The sequence below is a fragment of the Corvus moneduloides genome, chromosome 3 (assembly GCF_009650955.1).
Source record: "Corvus moneduloides isolate bCorMon1 chromosome 3, bCorMon1.pri, whole genome shotgun sequence".
NCBI lineage: Eukaryota > Metazoa > Chordata > Aves > Passeriformes > Corvidae > Corvus > Corvus moneduloides.
The window spans coordinates 83,640,581-83,665,974 of NC_045478.1; the positions used below are offsets into that span (position 1 = coordinate 83,640,581).

The 25,394-nt window shown below is 37.4% G+C and overlaps 1 protein-coding gene across 2 annotated transcripts in view; it reads left to right on the top strand.

Moving 5' to 3' along the window:
• Positions 1 to 25,394, top strand: part of PRKN (parkin RBR E3 ubiquitin protein ligase) — a 711,187-nt gene that overhangs the window by 245,146 nt on the left and 440,647 nt on the right. The gene's annotated exons all lie outside the window — the stretch shown is intronic.

The following is a 25,394-nucleotide window of genomic DNA, read 5'->3' on the forward strand; positions in this document are numbered from 1 at the left end:
TTTTCTATTTGTATACATATGGCTATATATATACGTAGTCCTACTTCTTTTTTTTTCTTGCTGTTTATAGCAGAGAAGAGTTAATTCAAAGGATTTTGAAAATTTCACTCACTTATTTCCATTATTTGGAGCATATACAAGGAACATCATGCAGACTAGAGCTCCAGTCCTTGAAAGACATACTTAGCTCTTTATTTTAAGGACTGAGGATTAACCTGATTGTATGCACAATTTATAGAACTACATGTGTGCTAAAAAGGAGATGGTAGATGTTTATTCAAAGCTTGGAGCTGTTGTTAAGGCCACAGAAAGACGTGAATTCAGATCTAAGTTGTGAACATTATCAGCTAAGGCCAGAAGGTTTTGAATGGATGTGTAGTTGAGAATATTAATCCCTCCAGCTGCAGCATGTAAAGTCAAGGTAAAGGCGTTGTTCTTGAACAGAAAACTGGTAAGAGATCTCTCAAGTTTGGTTTGCACACTAAAATGAGAAAGTATTGGGGAGTGACTTGAATGTGCAGTAGTCTAAAGTTTTAAAGGGTTTTTTTTGTCTGAGTGCTGCTAATTTTCACTGGTTATGTTACTGTTGAATGAGAGTCCTTCCTCTCTCCTAAATCAGTGCTTGTCAACCACGTTTATGTGAGAGGCTTAGGTTTTGAAGACTGAGCCATACCATGCTATAGCTTGGGGGGGGGGAACTTCCATATTTAGCCCACATTCAAATGTCTAGATTTGTCTTCTGCTGTCGTTTAAAGTTTCAGCTTTGTGTTCTCAATGTGGCACAGTGCTTCAATGTCTTTACATGAAATAGCACTGTAAAAAAATAGCAATTAAAAACCCAGGTCCTATTCTCCTTGGAAAGAATAAACCATACCATGTTTATACACATCTAATTCAAAAAGCCCACAACCACAATCCCCCTCAAGCTTTGTGTGCTATTCCTGGATTAACCAACTATCTCTGATTTATTTCAGAGGCTTCGAAGTGTTGCATTTTGTGGTGTTTCAGATGAACACATCTAGGGGGATTCTTTTTCTCTCAGAATTTGTATTTAAATATTGGTAATTAGTATAGGCTTAAATTACATATCAATCAAGACAGAAGACACCATTAATGTACATTTCCAGTGGTAGGAGGGATAAAAACAGAGACAATATTGTATTCAGATTGAATACATGAAGTCAGTGCTGCAGAAAGACATTGCTGTTATCACAAGATGAGTGTGAATCTTTTGGATTCCATTTACCTCACACAACATGAGTCCTTTGCTACACTCGGCAGCTTCCTTCAGCATGCCTGCTTTTGGAAATGAAGACTTTCTCATCTGTGCTGTTTGATTTGGGGTCACTGCATTCTAGTTTTAAATAAACCTAAATAAATTTCCAAACTTTTCAGCTTTTACAGTATCTACTGAACACTGTTCTTTGGTTTGGAGATTGAAAAAACCCCCCAAAAGACACCAACTCTGTATTGTCTCCTAGAAATTCCTCAGAACTCCATGGTGGAAATGCCATATTAAAAAGTTTCAGTATGGTATACCTATAAATAATTTCCGATTGCCTGGAATATATGCAGGCCTACATTCTTTTTGGCAAATACGGGGTCAATGACACAATTAATATATGCAGGCTGATAAATTCAATTGAATGAGCAGATTACAGCTGCTGCTTTTTTCTATTAGCATATTTTACAGTACATATGAAAAGAAAGTAGCTGGAAACTTTTAGTGGAAGCTGTTCCAATTTTCAAGGTTGATTCAAAAAATCCCAACTTTCAGAAGATTTGAAAAGGTAGTTCAGCATAAAAATACAAAAGAGGGAAAGGAGATATCTTCTAGAGTTTAAAATGATAATTTTATTCTGTTTCAGTTTTCAAATAATGCTTGGCTTGGCTGTGAAAATAATTTGCATGTAAGATTCTTGATACTTTCTCCCCAAAACAAAGAAAATCTGCTATCATTCTTTTCCTCGCAAATTGAAGCAGAACACAGTAGCTAGGAACAGTGAGCATGCTGTCCCTGCAGTTTGGGCTGGCAGTCCTCTGGGCTTCCAAAGTGCAGTGTTTTCAATATGGGCACTCTTAATGTCATGAATGTGCTATGCAACAGTCAGTTTGTTTTATAAACACACAGAATCTATCTCACTCCTGTGGTTATAAAGAGTAGGTGCAGACTTTGCATGTGCCTGCCCCACCTTCTTTTCTGGTCCACCTTCCAAGAAGACAAGAAAATATTTCCAGCTGGGGTGGCTTCTAATATGTACTGAAACTTAATGTGCAGAGACCTCTCTGTGTTAAGGTCAGGTAAAAGTGTGGCTCTCACAGCAAGTGAGTTGTATTTGCCCTGCTTTCTTCAATGCATTGCAGTCTGCAGTAGGCAAAGTCTGCTGAAAAGGTTAAAAAAAGTTCAAGTTAGTGTATTATCCCAAACCTTCTGTCTTTCCCCTCCAATCCCATTGGGCTGTACCACTGATTGCAGATAGATATCCTCTCTACTGGTACTGTAGTTATTCTCCTTTTATAGATAAATTAGTCAAAATAAAGTTGACATAAACTATTAAAAAAATTTGTCTTTACAACTATACTACAGATCTGTCAGCAAAGCCCCTTTTTTTTTCATCTCTTGTTCCCTGCAGTCTTGGTAAACTGTGCCTGACCTTTACATGGCAACACAGCAAGTTTCTTGAGAAGCTCCTTTGTGCCATAAGCACCAAAGCATGCTGTAAGCCAGCATTTGTTACACTAAAGCTTTTATTGAGATGAAAGTGAATACCTGTGTAAAACCTGCGCAAAGCTTTGTGCAGCCTTCACTTACTCTACATGCTAATCCTTTGACTACCTAAGCCACAAATGACCAGCCTAATTAAATTGAGCTTTCTTTTTTCATGGTTTGTTGACTGACATTTTAAATATTACTTATTCATTTAAGTAGTCTTATTCTAAAGATTCTATATTAGCAGTCATGCCTATTTGCATAGCATTATTTTAATATATGATGCTCAGAGTAGATTTATGATACGATATTTCTGTGAAATAAAAGAGCCCACTGTTTTTATTTTTACCGAGGACATCCATCTAAAAATTAAATTTGTAATTTTACAGTTGGCACTTACCTGGCACTTTACAAGAATTTCATGACCTAATGCTTTATGGGAGATATATGCAGGTTAATTTAATTATAAGAAAACATCAGTCACTGTAAAAATATCACATCTCCGTAGTTTCTCTAATTAATCAAGCACAAAAGATATCTGGAAAGATTGGAGTGTGGGAGTCTTATGTAGGCCACCTACAGGCCTACCAGTAAGTTTTTTCACATAGCTTGAAAATTTTAGCAGCCATTATTCAGATAATTAGGGTATTCCTCTTTCCAGAAAAATAACCAAAAACAAACCAGAAACCCAACAACAAACCAAACAACAAAGCAACAGAAAACTCAAACAAAAAAAGAAAAGCCCACACAAAAAGGTCTGATTATAGCAGTCACATTTGCAGTCCTTTCGGAACTGTAACAGTGTTAACATTCACAGTGTTAGTTCTCTAGTGAAAAGGAAAACGTGTATCTGTGAATGGAAGGCCTGATTCTGCAAACTGATACGCACCAGGCTATACACAAACCCACACTTTCCCAAAGTAACATACTCTGTGTGTACTCCTGGTAAAAAAAGATGTGAACATTTGATTTGGTATCTGTCATAATGCAGCATTCAACCAGAGTAAGAGTCTGGATTGAAGTGTGGCAAATAGACTTCGGGCCTCCCTTCTCAGGCACAGGTGCTATGGTGAGGCCATTTCTTGTGTGGGGACTTACCACTACTTGGTCATTGTTCTTCTTTTGTGTCCTTACTAGTTAGTACTGAGTTTTCAGTATATCATCCAGCACAAGCACCAAAGGAGTTTGTCATAGCTCCTCTATACTCGCAAGTGTTCACATCATTATGTCAGACCTTTTCAGACATGAGGAGTTACATTCAGATCTAACTCCTTCCAGCTGAGATGGGATTTAGTTTCCGACACTTACAGCACGTCTGGTGCGCACTGTCCCATTGCTGTCCCTGCCCTCTGTTCTCCAGAGGAGCCTCCTGACTTCACAGATTTTGTTATACTGTCTCTGCCACAGAACTGCTCTTCCATCATTTGTCATATCAAGGATGTTGCTTACATCTATTTCTTTTCATCTTAAACCTAACAAAGAAATGGACATTTGCTGAATTTTGTTTCTCCGGAACCATGAAAGGTTTGTGATTTGGGTGGCTTGTCAGCATAGGCTGTGTGGTACATCACAGTTTTGCTCAAGAGTCAGAATTCTGAGTGCCTTTCAGTGACTGATAAATAATAGCTCATAAATGGTGTAGGTGGTCTTCTTAATAGATGATAGTACAGTGTTTGGAATTTGATACTTTGAAATTTCCTAGGAACAGAATGATCTGTAACACAGTAATTTGCTTTGAGATCTTGCTTCCTATCTTCATTTAAGCTATTTTAATAGGGTGATTTCTTTTTGATGAATGTAAACTTAGCAGAGATTTTACAACAATATAAAATAAGAAGGCAGTTTATTTTGATCTCTCTTTTTTAAATACATAATTGTAAAACTCCATTCCACAGTGCATAACCTCTGACCACTGCTCATTTCAGATCACATTTTTTTTCCTGGAATTAGTTACTTGTGTCCTCCCTCAGTGACAGAGAAAGGAAAGGGTACTGCTCACTGCATCAGAGCAAGGCTGACTGAAAGAAAAAGGGACAAGTAGCACCTCTAAAATTTTGTAGTCCTTCCTGCTGCTGAGTCAGCTTCTCCCCTCTGCTGGTTACACTACTGGGGTAATATGGCAAACAGATTACAAAAAATCAATTTGTCCTTTAAAGCTAAACTGCAAAATAAACAGCCATTGAAGTGTATGTGAAAAAGCGTGATTTCATTTACAGGCTGGGGAGGTATTAAAAATGTGATTGAATTCTTGAGAATGGGTAACATAGGTATTTCTCTATGCAAAATTACATGTGTTCTGGGAGGATACAAATGTTTTTGATATATATTATAGCTTACACATGACAAACACCATGTGCTAAAATGCTTCTATTGAATACTGTGCATAAGAAAGTTACCATTGCAATGTGTGACTCCTTGGTCAAACTAACAAATGTGAAACAACCATTTATTGTTGGGTTTCTGTTAATGAATGTACTAGTACAAAAATAGCCTAATTTCCCTGCATTTGGCTGACAGAAATAGTATTTACAGGAAATTACATGTATTCAATATATGTGCTTCTTTTTACATAAATAATGGAAAGTGCCTCAATTCTGACATCTAAATTGCCACCACTGGGCACTGATGTTAATGCTGCCTTGAGAAGACTAGGGCAAAGAAAATGAGCTCTTGGAACAATTTTTCCCAGGGTTTCCACAGAATCAGGAAATCCTTCTGCATAAGTTGTATTAAGTCAGGACACTTAATTGTAAGCCTAATGTTTTTTCCTAATGATCCAGTGTTTTTTGAGAGAGAGGGAACATCTTAAATACAGATATTCTGTTGTGTAGTCCAAGCTCAGCTGTGCCAGGATTCCACAGAGAAATCAGGCATATTTTGATCTTCTCCCTACCTGCTGCACAGGGAAATGTTCTATTTTGTGCACTCATTTCTCTTACAAAGTGATCTGATGGTAACAGGGATGCTGAATATGAACTGCTGAGGCTGCCGTTCGCTCAAGGAATTCATGTCATCAGCTCTTCCTTATTGTTCTCACATTGCTTGCAGTCACTTGGTGCACAGCATCAACATTAAGTAAATTTAGTGCTGAGCTGACTCTGAATTTAGGATTACCAGTGGAACTTTTCCTAAGAATGATCACAGGGAATCTGCAGGTCTGATTCTGCCATCACTCATCAAGTGTCTTCATTGCTTGTAATAACATGGATATCAGAAAAAAACCCCAAGATAATACGTACATTTCTATCTTTAAAAGTTTCTTTTCTTTGATGATATGTTAGATTTTGCCAAATCCAGATGCACCCTGGGGAGACTGCTCCAACAAATATTCCTGGGGCTTGTTTAAGATACTGTGGCACTTAGAGAAATAAGAAAACTCAACATTGGATGGCTGCAAATTATTATTTTATAACCATTTTTGTTCTTTCTTCTCCACTTCTGTTTCTGGCTCTAACTCTCGCTTCACTCTGAACCTCTTAAAGGACAGCTTCACTCTTGCACCTGTCTCACATAGTGACAATGCCATTAGGGATGGCTTCCAAAATGCTCAGCTCCATCTGAAGAGAACAGTTGGCAGGATTCAGAAGACTTGACATGGTTTTATTCAGGCTTTTAGCTACCTCTTTTGTTTATTTTTAAATATCCCTTAAGAAAAATTTCATTACGTTGGACATAAATTGTAATATACAGTAAATGAAAACATATTATTGATTTATGAAAAAAAAATCTCATCCATTTTGAAAGAAGGAACAGCAATTCTTTCATGCAAAATAAACTTGGCTAAGGAAACAGTTTTTCCTCTATGTTGAAAAAATAATGTAAGTTCTTCTTTTATTTTAATAGAATAGAAAGTATATTTTAACTCCTCATTCTATTAGAAGCTTTGTGATATCTATGCATGATTTATAATATTTATTGCAGTACGTGTTTTCAGTGAGGTTACACATTATAAAGTGTCTTAAAAGCTAGAAAAAATACCATTGGAAAGAGGGAAAATGACTTCAGTATTATGTACTGCTTCAAGTCATGCTGTGAAATAAAACTGCCTTTTAATGTGAAGCCTAGAGTGAGTTTCTCCAGCCTGGGTGACAACAGTCATAAATGAAAAGGAAAACAGTTACCAAATTTACTTTCAGATAAGACTTTTACATGAGTTTCTGAATCAAATGTCTAATAAACCCTTTTGCCGGAGAGGATAGATTTATGCCTAGTAATACAGATGGTGTTCAGTGTATTTTGTCCTTGCAATTGCTGTGATATCAGGAAGCACAGATTCACAGAATGGTTGTGGTTGGAGTGGAGCTCTGAAGGTCATCTGGTCCAACCCTCCCTTGGAGCCAGTTGCCCAGGACTATGTCCTTTTGAATATCTCCAAAGATAGAGACTCCACAGCCTCTCTGTTCAACCTGCGCCAGCACTCAGTGACCCTCACAGTACAACAGTTGCTCCTTATGCTCAGGTAGCATCTCCTGTGTTTCATTTGTGCCCATTGCCTCTGGTCCTGTCACTAGACACCTCTGAAAAGAGACTGGCTCTGTCTTCTTTACATTCTCCTCTCAGATATTTATACAAAGAGGTGAGATCCCCACTAATGTCTATTTCAGTATATCATGGAAGGCCTGAGATTAGTAAAAAATACCATGCTCAGAGTAACACGTGTTTTGTCAAAAATATTAGTTGCATTTGATTATTTTTCATGCAATATTGTACATTCTCTGAGTGTATAAATGTAGATCAGATGTGGACTTTTAACTCTTTCACTCTTATAGGTCTTGTGCTATTTCTATTAATGTTATGCCTTTTTGTTATATGTATACCTTTTGGGGAGAAAGAAAGGGAGTACCAGCAGATGTGATAAGTATTCAGCTTTAGTTTGGGGGGAAGTATGGGGGCTCCTCTTCTGGGGGGGCAGAAATGTAACCACAGAGGGAATGCTCTGTCCCTCTGCTTGCATATTGCACCTCCAAAAATGTATTGTTCAACGGGAAAATGAAAAGTCACATATTAATTATTGGCAGTACTGCTGTCATTGCCTTAACTACGTGCAAAGATGGCCTTCTCTCCATAAAGTAACTCCTCCTCTCACAAAGAAGGGCCCTCTTTCTAATGTTTCTTAGCCTTTTGTGATGAAAGGAGGTACAATGAATATTCATCAGCATTCTTGACATTAGAGCCATAGTTGCATATGTAGGTGAATCCTTCCTGATCCCTCTTGGATCCCCTTTTCTACTCAGTAAGACCAAAATGTGCTGTGGATGTATTGCTGGAATGTATTACAATACAAACAAATCATGGGATGTGACAGTGGGGCTTGTTTTTTTTTAATATGGCAGCTGCCACTGAGATTCAGATGTCCCTGTGTATAACTCTCCTAATTTGCTTTCTTTATTAATGTGCAGCCAAACTTCTGTCTACCCAGTATTATTCCTTAGATAGCTGTGGGTACAAAGAGATCATGCTCACACTAAATTATTTCAACATTTTTCATAATGATTAATATTAAGAAAATCTAGAGGGTCAGTAATTTTCATCCTAGTTTTTAAAATGCTGGAATATCAAAGGCACCAGCTGGCTCAGGAAGAAAAAAAAAAGTATATTTACTTATAGTATTGTAGTAGCAGAAGTAGAAAATGTCAAACTATTGTCTTACAAGTGTACCTTCATCTCCATTAAGAAGCTGATGTATTTTCTTAAAAATAATAATAATAATCATTGTTACAATAATGATGATGATTAATATTATTATTAAAATTATTGATAGTTTTTAATGGTTAATTTAAAACATAGTGAAGGGACTGTTTATGTCCAAAAGAACTATAAACTTGTATTTATTTTAACTCCCTGTGGAAGAAATCATTCCAAATCTTTACATTTGGAATGTCTCAGCCTGTGCTGTTTTTCCTAGTTTTGGACTGAATTACTCAATAAGAAAGGTTTAGGGTACTTCTATGTTATGTAAGTAAAACTCAGATTTCTCTAATTTAAAAAATCAGCTAATTTTAAGTTATATTGATGAGACTAGTTTAGATAGGTTTGTGATCTAAAAGTGTTAAGGTCAAATTCATTAAACCTTTCCTCAGAGCTTTATTACTATAAAACATCTTTTACATGATGGAGCCACAACCAGGGTAGTTACATTGATTTAACTTTCTTGGCAGAGGTTAAGTGGTGTTCTAATGAAGGTTTTCCCCTTCTTGTTGGGGGTGATAACCAGTTAACAATCCACAAATAAATTCTTAGTACTTATTTAAGTTTTTCTGCTGTAAGCAACCAGACAAAACAAAACATCCTTGGTTTCCTGTAGTAATTGCATATGTTTAAAGCTTGCTACTTCATGCAGGAAAAAGAGTTTAGTGATACATCCTGAATGTAGAAGGGGGTTATGTTTGTTTTGGGGTAATTTTGAAATATCATAAATTATTCTGTGTTAAGAACTTGATTATCTTGGGAGTCCAGTTCCTTTTTTTAAAAAAAACTCTACAGATATATATGTAACACTGAACCCTGTTAATTTTCTAGGCTCTATTTGCACACTGTCATAAAAGATGAGTGAAGAGAGTATCACTGGTATATTTACTTAGATTTGATCTGCATGTGCACATTTGTTACAGTGTGGATACTGCAACATGTGTATCAGACAACGAGGCCTGTGGAAAAGAAATATATATGGATGGATTCTTGGTAGATGTTTCAGAGATGTTTATTTCTCCAGCCGCATGGCCGGGTTCTGCTGAGCAACTGCTGCAGTCACGGGACCCGAAGGTCCTTGCCCACACAGGGGAAGACAAAAAAAACCAATGGGGAACGAGGCTGAGCAGGGGCAGGGAAACCCCATGTCTCCCCCCAGGGCCCCTCTCCCACGGCTACATGGCAGGGGGAGGAGACCCCAACATACATCAGCTGTTTATGATCTGATGGTGGAAGCACTTCGCAGTTTTGAATCTGCCTGTGCATCCCCAAGTTCTAGATTTTATAGCTTTTTAAAAAAAAATTTGAATTCAGGCTTTAATAATTAGAATCAGTATGTTCTACATGTCCTTCTTTCCATAAGTGTAGTCAAAAAAGTCAGTTCAGTTGGCAGAAGTTAGCTTTTTCAGAGTAAGGCACTGCATTTTAGCTGATGCCTCAGGTTCCTGTAAAGAGCACCAAGAGATGTTTTTGCTGGCTTTCTTCTGCTTAGCTCTGCACATATCCTGCCAGATGAAAACACTGCTGCCTCATCCCGACTCCGGAGTGTTGCAGAGCAATGTTTGTAACTTTGAAAAAATGACCAAAGATGGTGTTATTTGTCTGTTACCAATATAGATGGTAGGCCATATGCTCAAAACATAAAAAAATATTTCCCTGAAGTGTGTTGGGCCTTGCTCAGGTTGCAGATTGCCTATCTGCTCGTACACCACAACCTGTGCATCTAAAAGGATGTATTATAAAAGGATATATTGTGCACTGTCCTCATCTGAGCAGCATGTTCTTTCTGGGTGTTCATACTATCTGTGTACATTTTGACTTGCTTGATTTGAAAAATTTAGTTTCAGATGGAGAAAATTCATTCCCCTGAAGTTAGGTTTTTCATTTCAGTCGGGTCTAATTACTTTCTTTGTTTTGAACTTGGGCAAATAGGCAGGAATGTGTTTGACCCAAGGTTTCCCTGGTGTTCTAGGTGGTGCTTAAGAGTGGGAGAATAATTTCGTTTTAATATGCATTCTCTTCTGAATCTGTAGTTATATGTGCTTTAGCTCAGGTCCAAAACTTCCAAGCTCCTTCTATATGTGGTTAGAAATAATTTCATACAATTTTGTAAAAACCGTCACCAAACTGAACGGCATTCTGGTTACTGGCATGAATCTTGAGCCTCGTGGACCTTTTTGTAGAGGTCAAGTCACCAAATTGAGTCTCTGCCTGAATGAAGTACAGAGTTGGTGAGAAGCAAAATGGATTTAAAATGGTGCAGTCAGGTGCCATCAGAATAAACAGTTTATATATGCATCTCCTGTCTTATAAGACATGAATTAGTTCAGTCAATTGTAAGGTGAAAAATGAGGGTTGTTTTTGTTCTGGACTAATAGGAAAGGATGCTCTGTGGTTTTGTACAGTACTAAAAATTCTTTAAATATTCTTAAAAGGAAAAACAAAGGCCACAATGCCAACTTATGGAAGCAAAGCTACTTTCACTATGCGATAGTTTTATTTATGTTTTCTTTCACCTTTTTTTGCTTGCATTTTAGGCAATGTGTTTATTATGTGGTGTCATACATGGTGGGGTTTTTTGGTATAAGACCATGTCATAAAATACCATCAGTTCTTGATGGTGATGTACAGATTTATTTATTGAGGATGGATTTTAGAAATAAACTAATGTTGCCTCGTTTCCTGGCTTGGAACAGTGTCAAAGACTTTTTTTTTTCATTTTTCTCTTAATTTCCCTGCAGGTCTTGACCTCATTACAGTAATTCTTTAATGTTTATTCATAATTATTCAGTTGATGTCATTATACGTTAGACCTGATTTCATCCTATCCCTGTGGCCAACCTAATTAAGAGGAATGCAGGATGGGGCAGTTCATATTCTAGGCTGAACTGTGATTGGAACCAAGAGCCAGCAGGTTTCCTCTTTGGTTCTCTGTCCCCTTCTGTTTCAGTGCTGCTTTTTTTGCTGATTTAAGAAGCTGTTTCCCGAAATTCAGGCCAAGTGATGAGGGCTAAGATTGCTGATTTTGGTGAAACAGTAATTTAAGGAGGAAAATGGAATTCATAGGCTTTATTTAGTTCAACTACAATGAAATTGCTAGATTAAGGTTCTTGTAACTCTATAAATGTTGTCATTTTATTTAAAATGTTAGTACTCTGCTGGAAAAAGTTTCATTCAATTTGACTCTTATGTTTCTCTTCTGCTTTTACTTCTTTCTAGCATATATCAGTTTGTATTTTCTGTTGAAGAGAGCTGCCACTTTGCAGCTTTTTTATTTGGAATATAACTGATATGCTTGAACCCTAACTTTGTGTGGTGAGCAAGGTCATCCTGTATACTTCAGGGAGGTGACATGGTTAGATACAATCCATTTTGCCCTGTATTCTCTGATAAAGTAAATTAGGGGGCCTGAGTGGTTTTTGTCTGTCTTAGGTGACAAGGGGAGAAGAAAAGTGGGAGAGTGAAAATAGTTTACTTTTTGCCAGTACAGATACTCATTTTATGCAGCTGCATATGTTGGACATGCATAGATAGTAACATGTCACAAGAAAATTAAGCAAAATTTGGGATGGGTCCTGTTATATTCTGATAAAATTACTATTACTTCCTAATGCAAAATTTTTTGAATGCCAGCTCATCCATAACTATAATAAAACCAACTAATGCATAAATTAATTCTGGCGATTTTCAGTAAAATTTTAAAACTTGATATGACAGGCAGGAATGCTAAGAGGTAACCAAGTGTATAAACACTAAATGAAGGATTATCCTTATTTGTGAAAAATCCATTCCAGCGAGAAATTGAATTGAGGGTTTCTCTCAAAAAAGAAGGGCTACTGTGGCTAGTGAGCCATATCAGTGCCTGATTTTACTCCCTTTACAGTAATAACGTTATGTGAGACCCATAAACAATACACAAGTGAGAATGAATATAACTCAACACTCTATTGTCCCTTCTCTTTAAAGATTCATCTCTAAACAGTAAAGTACTGATTAAAACTGAATGTGATCAAGCATATTAGGAGTGATGCACTTCATTTATTAGAGCATATTCCATGAGCAGCCTCACCTCTCATCTGGCATTTTTACCTTGCAGTGAGGATTTTCTGTGCAAAGCACAGAAGTAATTGCATAAAATGATAGATCCTGTATTTATTATTCTTTCAACCGAAGAAAGATTTCACCTGAAACAGCTGGTCCAGAATCTGGGTTATGCCAGTATTTTAACTGTCATAGAGGTTAATGATAAAGAAAAGACCAAAAACCTTCATGCCATTAATACTGACTTTTAATAAGTCTCAGCAGTTCAGAAAGTAGACCTGTAAGGAATTAGGCTGCAACAATCTTGGCACTAGTTTACAGTAAATAGATGCATCCCACTTAGAAAACAATTTGCATTAGACATACCTGTCTGTATGTGCTTTAATTATACATAAATGTTCTCCAATTATACATAAATCCAAAAACTGCTGGTAAAACCTAAGGCAGTAGAATAACTTCTGGGAAAGGCTCTTTTTAATGAGCAAACTTTAAGCCTCCTGTATTGTCAGGAATTTAAACTGTCTCAGAGTACAAAGTGCTCCTGCAAATCCTGTGTCTCATGCAAAAAAAGCACAAGTTTTGTAGCAACTGGTACAGGACACACAAAAAAAAACCCCAAAACCAAAAACAAAAAGAAAAGAGAGAGATAGAGAAGGAGAAAAACATATGGATCTGCTCCTTTTCAAATGCAGATTGTTGAGGCTGGAAGTCTACCACTTAGTCACTGTGTTCTCCGTTTGACCATATGGTTGTAAAATCTAGTGGGATGATGTAAAAACCTTAGTTAGCCTCCTGAAAACAAAATATAGTAGAATAAAGTGGGAAAAGGAAAGGAATTATTTTATTAATTCTTGCTATTATGCAATATTTAATATGCTTTATTGTCTATAGCTCTCATATGTTATGGAATCTATATCAGTTTCTTGGTATTTGACTCAGTTAATTTCTTTGTTCTTGAAATATATGGGGTGAAATCTCTAAGTATACCGTTACATTTAAGATGAAATGACAAGGCTTTTTCTACCTACTTCATACAGAGCTAAAACTCAGCAGAATGAAACACACCTATTAACAACATATCTCATACAAAAATTGGAAGACCATAGGTGAAAAAAGAAGTTATTTTGTGGCCCATCACAACCTTATGTCAACCTCAACTATACAGCTAACATTTTGATGAATTCACTGGCACTAGGTCTCCATATGATATGAAGAAGGATGTGACTATCTGTAGCAACTCCTTGGCTATCCTCCTGCTCTCACTTTGCAAACAAGTCTCAAGAGAGAAGGGTTAATGCAGACACAGATGAGGACTTCTTGAGATGGGGCAGGGGGAACATAGTTTTGTGTGTGTGTGTGTGTGTAAAATTCCTTTCAAATGGGAATCATGAGGGAAGAGGCCTCTCCATTTGTCACCACCAGCAGCGTGTCTACATTGGCATAAAATTTCAGTTCAGGAATAAATGGAAAGAATCACTGGTCTCTTTTGGACAAATAGCAACTGATAAGTAAATTTAATGTTAAACAGCACTTTACTTGGCTTCAACTATGTTATTTTACAGTTACAGTCCAGTTTCAGTATAGTGTAAAATCAAGTAAACAACAAGATCCATGGAGTGCAACTTTGCAGGAAGTCCCACTGGCTGAGACTCTCCTCAGGCACCGATCTCCGTGTGCGATGCCTGGCTGACACGCAGAGACTCACAGTCTGTTAACAGGGGTGTTATGTAAGAAACAAGAATACAGTTCTCTCTTTGTTTTTACATTATATTATGCCTACTCGTGGTTTGAAAATCACAGTGTTATTGTAGACAGGGTCTTTTTTATGTATTCATCAATATACTATATTTCTTCATGGTTAATTAACTTCATACTGTAAAAATATCAGAGTAATACATTCGTTCTAGTGTTTAGTAACTAAGCATAGTTATCTATAGACTTTGAAAGTTCATAAAAAGCAGGTGTTTTAGTCTCTGTCACTTAAAACTATTTTACATTTAGACCTATAATACTTGATGAGTGAAGTTATACTTACCCTTCACCCAATAAAAGTGAAAGGAAAATTAATTATTTGTGAAAAATTAATCTTCAAAAGTTTTACATTCCTTTGCATCACCTTTGGAAATTTTTATGGCTGAAGTAAACCTTTCCTTCCTTTGTATTGTGGTAGAAAATTTCCAACATGATTTTCTATCTTTGTAATAGTATTTAGAAAATAATAGCATTTGCTGCAGCAGTTACTCAACACCGTATCAAAGACACAAACTACAGACTACTACTTCTGGGACTTCTGTAACACAAAATCTTCTGTGGACTGGTTAAAGAGAAGATCCCATTTGTTAAATTGACCAGTTTGATACACAAGTGTTTTCAGTTCAGATGCCAGTAGCAAAGATGGAGTTGAAAATTCCTCTTGTGAGAAAAAGAAATCTGTCATTAACTATGCCAAGAGATTTACAAAAATGGTAATTTAGTTTCCTAGATTTAGATTCCTGTCACCACCTGTCTGCACTTGAATTTGGAGATTAATTTTAATTTTCTAGCCTGTTATTTGCCAGTGGGATGTTCCTCATGAATTATAGAACAGAGCAGAACTTCATCCCATGTTGTTGGTTACAGCAGAGCTTCCTAACCCCTGTGACCCACCACTCTTGGTGCTGAAGGGTCAGCTGTTAAACACTTTCTAAAGATGCTCTAAATCCCAATGTAAAGTACATCTGTTAATGGTATTGTACTTGTTTTCATTCTTCTCCCCCTGCTCCAGGACCAAGCATATCACTTTCAGAATATGTGGTTTCTGTCAACAGATAAGATACCATAATGCCAATATTACTTCTATTCTTTCTTGTATTGCCACTTCTGCTCTTCAACCCACCAAGAATTTTTTTTTTTTCCCCTGTTCATGATTTAGGGTCTTAAGAGGAGAATCTATGTATTTATCCAAGAAGATTATTTTTTCTTTCTCAGTGAGATAAAAGGGAAATTCTTGAGAGGCATTTTACATAGGGTTTTTTGCACAGTATTTTTCTTTCTAAAGGAAAATGTTTTATACTCTGGATGTGAATATAAGTATACAAGGGGAGGGAAAGACATAAATTCAAGTATTGAAATCCATTGTGGGATAAGGGAGACAAATCTTAACAAAACTCCATACACTTCTTCATTGCAGATTGTAGTAGATTGACTGCAGACCTGTAAATAAACTGAAGGGGGCTTTAAACTTGCTAACTTGGACCTCATAGACCGAAGATCAGGAACTCAGTACTGGCCAGCTGATATTCTGGTATGTTTGTAGGGCCTGATGAACTCCAATTTGCCCTGTCTAAACTTCTACCAGTACCTAACAGCCCTTTTAAAGGTCTGAAATTCTTACATCTACAGGTATTATTGCAGGACTAAAGCCTATTTTTTATGAAAAATAGAGTAGGAACTTCAGCATCCCATTATACAGGATGCACAGGCAGTTCTTTCCTGTTTAAAGTCTCAATTAAAAGTTAATCGATTAATTAAATGCAGTTTATTGAATTCAGTTATGTTATCTCAAAGAGATGGAGACCAAGGACACTTACAGACTTACAGGAAGTAGAGTTACAGGTTATGACTCAGTTCTTAGGCTTAGATTCTTCACCTGTCTCCTTCAGCACAAAAGCAAGGAGTGAGTCCTTGGTTCCTCAATATTCAAACCTGTTTTGCTCCCTATTTAGGCGCCAAAAAATTTTACTGAAGTTTCTTTATTTGATGTTTTTATATAGTGACCAGGTGTATAAGAAAAGAGACAACAGACCCTTTGAAACTCAAGGAAGTAAAGGGATAGCTGTTGATAGGCATAATAAAAGTGGAATGCCTTCATGCTCCTTTCCTTCTCCCATTCCTTTCCTTCCCCATTGGTGACTTCTGCAGTCTCATTTGTTTGTTCCCAATTTTTATTCTCTTAGCTGTCTGCATTTTATTTACAGGAAAAGTGAACCATCTTCATTTACTTGCACTGATTTTGCTTTTGCTTTGGTGTCAGAATATAATCTGGCTAACCTTTTATGTTCACACAGGAATATACAATTTATGCATGTCATAATACTTGTCCTTAACAGTGACAGGTATGTGGCAACTATTAAAGAAGTAAACATTGTGCAGAAAACATACAAATATTGGTATTTCATCACAAACAAACTGGCAGTCAAGTCAGAAGCCTGTTAATAAGCAGCTCTTTTGAAGTCAGGTTTCTAAAAATAAAGCTCTCTAGTCAGAAAATTTTAGCTGTAACTCATTATACAAAAGCATGCACAGGAAAGTAACAATGGAGATTTGGGTTATGGGGTTTTTTTTTTTTAATTCTATCTCCTACTTTTCTTTGTCTCAGGTTTTAATGTGTAGTTGTAATCAGGGAGGAAAGGAGAAAAACTTCAGTACATTGAGTACTGAAGGAAAAAAATGGAAGCAAACGCTTCTCAAGTGAGCTTATTGCTTTTTAATTAGTGCCTGTGGGAAGATACTTTGCTGTATCAGTGCCATTTATACTAGTACTGTCTTGCAACAGTGATGTGCAAAATGTTTCCCACATCTCCCACCATCTTGTATGGCCCCAGAGCAGACATACATAAATAAGTAATGGAGAAGGTAGGAAACAGATTCAGTCATGCCTATTTTGCTGATGCCTGATCAAGGGGAAAAAAAAAGAGGGAAGGTACAGAGGAAGATGAAGAGTATGTACTTCATAAATTCACTGTAACAGCTGTTCTATGAAATGCTGGGATTTGCTATTCCACATGGCACAGGATGAAGGCAAAACTTGCAAGACTGTATTTCTCCGTGTAATGAGGTAGGCAGCCATGCGGTTAAATCATTTGCTTTCTCTGGGACACTGCTGGGTTCTCTGCCTTTCCATCTAACTGCTCTCAGGTACCAGAGTGTCATTCTCACCTTCGTTATTATAATTTTTCCCCTTGTACTTCCCGGTAAATGAGAAGTTTTACAGTGGAGCAGCTGTTGATAAAAACATTGACCTAAAATAAAGCAGTCAGTATCTTACAGTTGGTTGAAGTCACTTCAAACTTCTGGGTACAAGAAAACAGAAGCTGTGGCAGGATGACACCTGTTTGCTCAGGAGCTATTTTGGAAAATCTTACTAGGTTTGTGCATGGCCACTGCTAACTTAGTTTTCCTGCTTACCCAGCTGGATTTCCAGAGATAATCTTAACTCTTCTATGAAAAACTGAGTAGAGTGTTGGGAAAGTAGGATATTCTCTCTGAGTTTGTCTTACACAAATATAAACTACAGATAAATAAATTGATAAATGCTTTAAGATTTTGTATAGAAGTAAAAATTGAGGGTGTTTTTTTTTTTAATAGGGAAAGAAATTACTAGTAAAAAAATAGTTTGATGTTTTATGTTGGTGAGTTTGAACAAAAGTCATCAGTATAATACTGATTTTACTTCAAAAAAAGTCAGCTTATTTCTTACAAAAGTACTTTGCAGTCTCTCTTTGGTGAAATAAGACAACTTGCAAAGTGTGAAAAAACCCTGCCTTGTATCTTAGGCCTGTAAAGTAGTTGTAGCATGTCACGTCAAGTGCGTAGTCTAGATTTAAGTCTTTTAGTTTAAGCTGCAGTGTCACGTCTAATTTCTGAAACTACTGTTTCTAACTAGTTGTATTGTAACATATAATATATTCTAGCAGTGTTTATTTTATTCCTAACCACGGCAATTAAATTCAGTTCTTGAAAACCAGGAATCCAAAATAATTTGTGCTCCTTTGTCATTGTCATGACACAGCATTGATCTCATTTCTTTAATGAAGGTTTTCAAGTAAAGACACTACATGGACTCAAACATACAGGGGGAAAAATTCTGACTGCCACCATGGTTCTCCTGACAAGTGTGCTTGCTCCATGTATTTAGTGTAGAGTGAAGAACGTAAGAAATGGTAAAGAAATTATCCTTTTAGAGTGTTCGTAATTAAATATTATTTAGCCACAAGGTCATTCTCTGATCATTTGTCTAAATATGTACTTAGGGAGATCTGTTCGTATATTAAAAACCTCTGTGGGCTGAAGCCGGTATATTTTATCCATCCTTTCTAATGGCAGTATTTTCTGCAGTGTAGGTTTTGACCAACCATCACCGTATTCAGCCTTTTGAGTTATTTTAAACTCCTAAAGTGAAGATTGTATATTTTTAAAATGCACATCTTATGGTTTTTCCAAGGTACATATTTTAACTACTGCATTATTATAACAGAGTGATAGTATTGGAGCATAAGGAAGCTTTTAAATCTCCAAGTCAAGGGTAAGGTATATTAATCAAGGACTTCAGAGAAATAGTCTTAAATTTTGAAGTATTGTGCCATATATTTGAAAAATATGGGTTTTAATCCTTCTCTCTGTTTATTCTGAACAAAATCTTTCTTAAAAGCAGAACAGAATACAAAAAGTGTTTATGACTGAAAAGGCTTCTTTAATTGTAAGGAAGTGTTTCGTTTTTACCGCTGCAGGTAGAGGGTTTAATAAAATCTTGGCATTTGAGCTGAGATATCTAACGCTTAAGAAAAAAGCTTGTTTTTATATCACCTCTGAAAATGCTGTTCTATTACGGAAATTCTCATGGATCAATAACCATGGCATCATTAATAGATAGGGCCTGATATTAAGAAAGGTAAAGTGATAGTGTTCATATTCTGATGCCAGAACTATTAATTACTTAAATCCTTTTGCTGCTTTTGTGTAACTCTGTAAGCTCTGTAAATGCTGCTTTCATCTTTTAGAACTGCTTGAGAAAAACGTATGAGTCCTCAGCAATGTGTTTTGATGAATGTCATCAACTCCTTCGGGTTTCTAAACCACAACAGAATTTGTCACACAGCACACAAAGGTTACTAACTGTGTTTATTAATATAGGTCTGCTTAACTTGGGGCAAAGATCGTCAGAAAATGTAGGCAATGTTGTGGAGTAGACAGAATTTATTAGAGAAAGGGAATGTTATGTTTTCCAGTGGTACATTTTTGCTTCTTTCTGAACACTTAGGACAGTGCCCAACAACATGTAGCTTCCCGTAAAACTGTGAGGTTTGAATTCTAACTATTGCACTTTAAATATATTTTGTTCTTTGATCTTTTGCTTTATCTGAGGTACTATCTTGATGGACCCCTATGCAATGCCCTGGTGAGCTGTAGAATCCATGGATGTCAATCTCTCTGATTTCCAGCTCAGACAGCTACCAGAGACTCTCATCCCTTAATTTACAATCCTGACGTTCTCTGTTGTGCAATGAAATCCATTGTATAATATTGATGTTGCAGTGGGGATCCTGCAACACGCATATATCAAACCAGGAGTCCCGTGGAAAGGAAATATATATGGACAGACAGATTCTTGCTAGATGTTTCAGAGATGTTTATTTCTCCAGCCGCATGGCCGGGGCTCTGCTCAGGAACTGTTCCAGTCACAGGACCAAGGGTCCTTCTGCCCGCGCAGGGAACACAAACCAACCAATGGGAACGAGGCTGAGCAGGGGCAGGGAAGCCCCGTGTCTGTGCCCTCAGGGCCCCTCTCCCAGGGCTACACGGCGGGGGAGGGACCCCAACATATTGAGGCCACACTCTGACTCATATTCAAGTTGTTGAGTGTTCCTGTTTCCAGTGGTGTCTTTAAAATAAACAAACAAACAGCCTGTCCCAAATAATAATTCCAGTATAAATGGTAGTATTGAAAGTGTCACTCTCAGGGATCCAGATTCTTCCTTCTGTAAAGACTTTCTGCAGGAGCTCAGAGGAAGGCAAATTTAGCCCCCCAAAATTGCAGTTGCCTAGGACCATGTCTGGTTGGGCTGCATCTCCAAGGATTGTCCACAACCTGTTCTTTGCCACAAGGGTGGGCATGTTGCTTGCTCATTGTCCATCAGGACCACCTTTTTTGCAAAGGTGCTTTTTAGGTGGTCAGCTCCCCAGGTGCAGTGGAAGGATATTGAGAACTTTGAACATTAATACCTGGCAAAAGATGGATGAAAATGTAGAACTCACCTAAGAATTGTCACAAAGATATATCCAAAGTCTTCAAGGTATCTGATCTGAGTTATAGCAGATCATAAGAAACATGAGCAAAATATACTGCTAATATTGCCTGAAAACTGCAGAAATATACTTGATCTAGGCTAGACGCTTATTATCACATAATTTTTTAAAATATGTTTTAGTTTAAAACATTTTAATTCTTTTATTGAATCAGTATTCAGGGTCACCAGAGAGACTGGGCAGAATTGTTAATGCTAAGCTGAGTAATTCCACTTTTTGTATCACTGGTACTTTGAATCCTATACGATACAGTGGAACAAGTGGGGTTCTCCTAGTTCCTCCCAGGTAATGTATACCATAAAACCCTAAGTCACCCATTAGAATTCTTTTTCTTGTGATACCTACTAGGTGTCACATATTTTGTGTAATTCACTGCTAACGTCTGGCATTGCTTTTCAAAGATATGAAAGAAAAAAATCTCTCTGCAATCATCAATATTCAAGAACATGTTCAGTTTTCTGAGGCCTAGGACACAGCTGCTCCAGCAGGCAACACAGCAAATAAATATATTCCTTCTCAGCACAAATCCCCTAGAGCATTCTTCCAGTTGAAAAACAGAGGCAAAAAATATTCCATGTCAAAAGTTTCATTGTGGAGGCATTTCCAACAGGAGAAGCCACTCCTGCAGCTCCACTCCAGGACTGCTGAACAGATTCTTATTATTTGGATTTAAATACACATGAATTAAGTAAATTATTGCCATCTAAAGGTTCTGTCTTCATCTTCTCAGTACATGAGAGCTTTTCTAAAGGCTGTTCTAAGCAGAATATAACTCAGTTTAGACTTCCCAGTGGAAAACTCGTGATTAGAAGATGCAGCTGGAGGACCCTTCCCTTAGCAACTTCAGAAAGGTTGCATAAACCTGTCCCTGATGGCAAACCTCCCATTTTCCACCAAATCCTCACAAGCATCTACCATATCCTGACTGCCAGGTTTCTAAGCAGAGGGCTGGAAGTCACTGGTAATATAAACAAGTAACCAACTGCAGAAACTTCAGCCGAGTAACACAAAAGTCTTTTCTATTTGTCTCAGGCACGTGCGCTTCAGAATCTAGAGAGGATTGTGAAATGAACCTTACTCTCCCCATGGGTTGTTCAGTGTAAAATCAGAATTTGAATGCATACACCTTCAAAAATACACTTAGAAAAACATTTGTGCAAGTTCTACAAATGTGAAGTCAGACATGCTGTCAACATGACTCTTCTAGAGCAACATGTGATTGCATGCTAGCAGATGTCCTTTGACTGATGCTTTCCTTTGTGCATGCACATTCTCATTCACTTGTGCATGTTGTCTGCTCATTTTCCACACAATTTGCTTTGGAAATATTTAAGTGTGTCTCTATGTTAATAGTTAGAGAGATGCATTTTCTGGTTAGTAAGATTAGTGGGATCTGCAGCTCAGTGTGGGTGACAGCAATAAGTAGAAGTGATGTTGTTTAGTGGTACTGTCTCATTCAAAGACGGCTGTGTGGTGACAGCCTGTTGGACTAAATGTGTTTTTTGGAAGTGTCACACTGTTTTACAGAGCTGCTTAGGAGTCCACAATGTGCTGTGTTCATTTTCTGGGTTATTGTCTGGCTTAAAACCACTAGAATTTTTCATACCTTATTTGTGTAGTCAGCTGAAGCATGATTTCAGAATTTTATCAGTCTTCAACCACAGAAGATACCAACTTTGCTGTTTTCCTTCCACCTCACTTCTCTCAGCCTGGAGCTCTGTCATTGAAGTTGTTTCTGTATCTGCTAGGGGGGATGAATTTTAAGACAGTTACTTCAGCTACAGAAAAACAGTGGGATGTATAGTCAAAAAGTGATAGTCATTAGGAAAATGTTGTAGGGGCTTGTGGCAGTTTTAAACACTGAATTTGAATAATGAGAACAAGTGAGCAACCTTTACCACAGAAAAATTTTAGCAAATTCTTGCTTCATATAAAGATAAAAGGAGGCTTGTTAAAACTGGGAAACACTCTAATGACTTTCATCAGTAAATATACAAAAACACAAGCTTCTTTGCTTTCGTGTGAGTCTGTGCCAATTCTGCGATGCTTAATAGGTATTTGGATCTTTGCCTTTTCTTTCCCCTACTACTAGCATGCAATAGGTACAGATTTTTTCACTTTCTTTACTCACAGAAAACACCCCAGTTTAACATTTGTGCACCTTGGAGGTGGGAAATGACAGGTGCCAAGCACTCAGCTCTGGAGATGCCAGTGCCTTTGAACACATAGAGTTGGCACTCTGCTTTCTCTCATTGGCTTTTCTCTAACCATACAGTCGTGTTTGGATTCTCTAATAGACAGTCACTAATTAGTGTTTACCTAAGAAACTGTTGTGATTCCACCTTTCATAACAACACTGAGGTCTCGTGTGTGTGAACATACCCTGCAGACTTTCACTTCACTTGTTAAGAATGTTTGAAATATGCAAACTCAAGGTATAGTTTATCATGCCACAAGCCAGCTGGCACACAGATGACTATTTTCTAGTGCTAGCAAAAGTTCTGCATCTACTTAACACATCCAGTCCTCAATGAAGCCTAGCTAGCTGACCACCTCCTTCACTGTCAAGAAGCAAGCGGTCTGTTGTACTCTTAAGTTTCCTAGACACTAAAACCAAGCTATTTTGATGACTTTTTGAACTTTAAATAATATCCTTTTTATTCCTTGCTTGCTGTGTTAGATTATTTTTGTACTGGATTTTAAGAGAACATTGGTGACATGTAGATATTGCACTATCCTTCCAGTAGATGATGAGAAGTTTCTTAATTAACCTTATTTTGCTTAGTCACCCCACAGCAATTTTATCAGTGTCCTATGAGCTACAAAATTGCTGTTGTTTATTTTGAAGGATTCTGTGTGCTTCTACGCAACAAGATTTTGGAAGCAAATTAAACTTATATTTTTGGGCTCCACTTTGATCAGCTGAATAGGTAGAAAATAGGTACTGATAAGCATAAAGCTAGTAATAGGCAGATCAAAAAGAATGAAGGGGTAATCTTTATATTAGTTTGAACAAAGTAGCTTTGATGGAAGATTTTAGGATTTATGAAACTACAGACATTCCTCCAGCTTTGCTCTTGACAACTTTTGTTCATTTGGCCATTCCTTGCGTGCCCATGCCATGTGTTTCATGAGGGTCCATGCTCCCCAAGGTACAGATTGGCTCTGAAATCCAAGTTTTAAGTGAGCTAAGGACTTCTTTGTAAAGACACAAAGAATCCTTTATGAAAAGCTGGAACTGGTTTAAGCTGTCTGAATAGGCAGATGCTGTAGTGGAGGTAGGTGATGAAACAGAGTTGTAGAGGAAGCTATCACGTGAAACCATTTCAGAATTAAATGCAATACAAATTTCTTAAAGCAACCCTTCCAGCAATTTCCCTTCTATCTGTTTTTCTCATAGTAATTTAAACAAGCCTAGAAACAAATTAAAACAGTTTCTCCTAAGCATAGAAGGAAGCAAAAGAGTGGTAGCCATTTCTACGTCTATTTCTCAGTGTTTGTAGTGTTCAGTACAACAGAAATGGGCCCTGTTAAAGATGAATAGTTGGGTCTGAGTCGATTTGTCTTCCAGTCAAAACTTTCGGCAGAGACGTTATGATTGATTTTTGACAGTACATTCAGCTATTGGCAAAGCAAAATAAAGTCTTTTAGAATTTCAATCTGAAGCACAGTGTAGACTGTGAGGAGGAAGACTCCTGCTTGAAGTACTTTCAGCAGTACCACAGAATAAACTGATGTTTGTTGGTAAATAAAAAGGGTGAGATGGTTCTTTTGGGGTTTGTGCTCGCACAGAAGGTTCTAAATTAAACTTGGTAAAGTGAAGAATTGATTTCTTGGTAATATTTTCTACCTTTTAAAAAGTTCTTTAAAAATATTTATATGTAACATTAGTGGCATTAAGAATGTTGTGTTTTTTCCTATTTTAATAAAAATAGGATTTATCGAAAGCCTGGTTTATATTAGTTTATGCAACCAACCAGCCTAGCTTAATTGTTTTAGATAAACAAAGTAAAGAATATAAATAAGGAACTAAAATGGTAAATTAAATTTGGAATGCAATCTTTATAGATACCCAGGTTTTCACAGTTCCCTTTATAAATGATGGAATAAGTTTACAGAAATTACTTTTCCCTGAGAGTGCTTGAGCTGACCAAAAGCCCAAAGTAAGCAGGAGCCTATGAAGCTGGACTAAGGGTCAGTCTGCTGGCTGTACGTACTAGTTTGAAAACAAACCAGTGGAAGGCACCAAGTCAGAATAACAATTTAATAGAAATGAAAGAAAAGGAAAAAAAAAAGGTAAAAGAAAACACTGTCAAACTGACAGAGTCAAGGTACAACCTGACACCCTGTTAGTCAGGGTGGTGGTAGTAGTCTGGTAGAATGGTGGCTGCAGTCCTCTGAAGCAGTGATCCTGTAGTAAAAGAGTCTGCTCTTCCTCAGAAAGTCCAATAGTGGCTGTGTAGCTCCTGTCCTCTGGAAATCCAGTGGGAAGGGTTGTCTCTGGTGGTCAGAGTCCCAGATTATATCCACGATGGGATGCTTGGTTCCTCCCTCTGGGTGGCGCATCTCACAATGGGGTAATGAGTCATGAGGCCAAGTGTTGATTAGGCTCATTAACAGAAGATGGTCCGGAGGGAGTTATCTCTGAGTCAGGCGGCAGGACAATGATGGGCCATTAACAGCAAGATAGTCTGGGGGGAGGAGGCAAGGAAACACTGCCCCACCTGATTTCAACGGCTCATGAGGATGGTAATAGAATACACTGCAACCCAGGGCACTGTATTTGCAGTGTCTTGTTCCTCAGCAGTGAGGGACTGTCTCTTTGTGGAAGAGAAGCAGCACCAAAATGTTTAAGAAGGAGTTTGTTCTAGTGGAGGAGTGCTTTCCAAGC